Consider the following 2,881-nt stretch of genomic DNA (forward strand, 5'->3'; position numbering starts at 1 on the left):
AAGATACATTGGGTTTTGAAACTCCTTTTTCTCACATTCCTGACATTGCAACATACCGTATATACTTGACTATAAGTCAAAAGATTTATGCCCCAAAATTGACCCTAAAATCCTTGGGTCGACTTAAATAAGAAACAATACAGTGATACTGTTTAGAAAGGACCTGATAGAAGCTCTGCACTGATGCCCCACTCTCTCTGCCTCAGCAGTCATTTCTGAAAGAGCTGCTGAGGCTGTGTGTGTGTGTGTGTGTGAGAGAGAGAGAGAGAGAGAGATTCCCTTCTCAATCGTCTGTTAAAACATTCCCTCCCCATTCTCTTCCTCCTCCTCTGGATTTTTCTGACTACGAAACACCCCATTTCCCTCTACTTCCTTCCTTTCTCAATCGAATGTTAAAACCTTCTCTTCTAGCACCAGGGAAATTGTGTTTGGTGGTTGAGAGAAGTCCGGAGAGGGAGATGGAGGGAGGGAAGTGGTGTTTTCCCTTTTGTTTTGTTTTGTCCTTTTCATCTTTTGTAACATACCCCTAAGTTTTACCCTTGTCTTATCTATGGGTCATATCAGAATCCATGATTTTGGCCCTAAGACCTTTCCTCTACTTATATATGAGGCTGACTTGTACATGAGTATATACGGTAAGTATTCATTCCAAAATTAGTATCTTTTATGGGGAAGACACTTTTCCTTTCCTGATTTGTACTAAAACTCTGTACTGCTAGAAACATGCATACTTTCTGGATGGAAAAGGCACAAAACCAGTCAACATAATGCTTCATATTAGATTAACCTGTTTTTAAAAATGGCATTCTGTCATTCTTTCTGCTTTGTCAAGCACTCTATTTATTCAAGAGGAAAAAAAATGGTTGGCTGTACGACTTAAGAAATCTTGATGTTCCTCTGTTGATTGAGGATGCAGTGACTCACCAGTTGTCATGACTATTTATAGCAAAGACCAATCTATAAATTGAGTGCTGATACAGCAGTCTCTTTCCCCACAATTTGATCTACAGCTTTTACCGTAAGAAACAATGCCAGAGTTCCAAGTATCGTTCTCCAGCATCTGGCAGCTGCACTAAAGCACTGATGCATTGCAGCAAATTTGACAGGTAGCATGTCCTTTAAATTTGAAATGTTATTCCGACGTTTCTTTTTACTCAGAAATTGGACACTGGATTCTCCTGCTTACTGGTGGTTATAAATCTCTGCTTCAATCTACTGCAGCATATTTGTATGCAGCAATTTTGTTCCATTCCTTATGCTTTGGAAATCTATTTTAAATTATGAACACGTTGGTCTAGCTGCTCTCAGATTCCACCTTTGTGTACTAGTTTCATCTATTAGTATTACCTCTCAGTGATTTTGTGTTTTTCTGCCAAAACTAAGAGCTTAGATTGTATGAGGCAGCTGTCACAGAAGGGCTGACAAAACAGGAAAAGGGAGTATCTGGCAGACTCACTGTGTTTGCAGTGCTATGGTGAATTCTGAAATTCAAGCACACATTAAGAATAATGGTAATAATAAAAACTACCAGAGCACTAATGAGACATGAGGCTGTGATCTCACACTGTGATCTTCCAAAGAACTGGGCAAATGATGGTATTGTTTACAGTATGTTTCCCAACTGCCCATATTTCCCAACAATTCAATCTTCTAGGCCTTACAAAGAGCCTTTGGTGGTGGACTCTTAACTATAGGTTGAATCCATTAGCAAGGCAGAGTTTTCCCTTCTCACTGTGCTGTGAGACTGGGGGACCCTTGAACAGCAGGGACAATGGCATAGAAGAACAGGCTGCAGAAAAAATATGGCATTAGTGAAAAGTATCTCCCTGGCCAGTTTTATTGTCGTACATCTCTCCTATGCCCAGTCCATTTCTGCATTAAAAGAGGATATTCTGTGGACATATTCCATCACTCTGTCACATGTTTGAAACCATGGTTTGACATGATGTATAAATTCAGCTAGTACAGTATATGGGAGGTCATATTGAAATTGTTGGCAACAGGCTTAATGTGATGAAGCAGTTAAATTTTGCCTTAAAAAACCCAATTCCTAATCAGAGTGTGGATTAATAGCTAAATCTGAACGTCCTTAAACACAGTGTTGTTTCCGGTGAACATAATGGTAGATCACAGATTTTGTTTTCTTGCTTTCACCATGGGAACACTATTATAACTCTTGCAACTGCGTCAAAGTCCAGCTTGTATGATTTTTACCAGTGTCATCATTAATAGGTTACATATCTGCTAGTTTCCAAAATTTGACTGTACACCTGCTCAAGGTTACTCATAATCCAGTTTGGGTGAAGGGTTATTGCAAAGTGTTCTCAGAGGCTCAAGTGTATAATGACAAAAATTATTAAACAGAAAGTGAACGTAACATCACATATAACTTATTTGAATACATCTAAATCCTGACTGATAATAACTCTAACTCATCTCTCATATTCTTAACACCAATACTCATATCATTTACTTTTTCACTCATATCCCGAGTCTGGCTCCGATTCTAACTAATCTCTCTCTCTCAAACCCTGACTAATTCTCCCAACATCTCCAACTTCTAAATCCTCCTCTGACATACTGCTGATCTTAACCTTGACAGACCAATCTCTCAGTGACTGTCATATGCACCCCTGCCTTTTTATATCCCCTCAAGACATTCAGCCAACCACCAGTCACTCCCAGCATTTCATTTTTTCAACCCTTCCCAATATGACCTTACCTTATTCGACTATATTTTACCATAATTTTTCTAATAAATGCATCATCTCCCAGTCTATAACTTCACACTCTTCTGCTCTGATCCATGAGCCCATTTTGTGTTCTATAATCACAGATCCAAATTAAAACTTAGGGATATGAGAGAATGTGTTAAGAATGG

Source organism: Sceloporus undulatus, chromosome 5 (assembly GCF_019175285.1).
Source record: "Sceloporus undulatus isolate JIND9_A2432 ecotype Alabama chromosome 5, SceUnd_v1.1, whole genome shotgun sequence".
Taxonomy (NCBI): Eukaryota; Metazoa; Chordata; class Lepidosauria; order Squamata; family Phrynosomatidae; genus Sceloporus; species Sceloporus undulatus.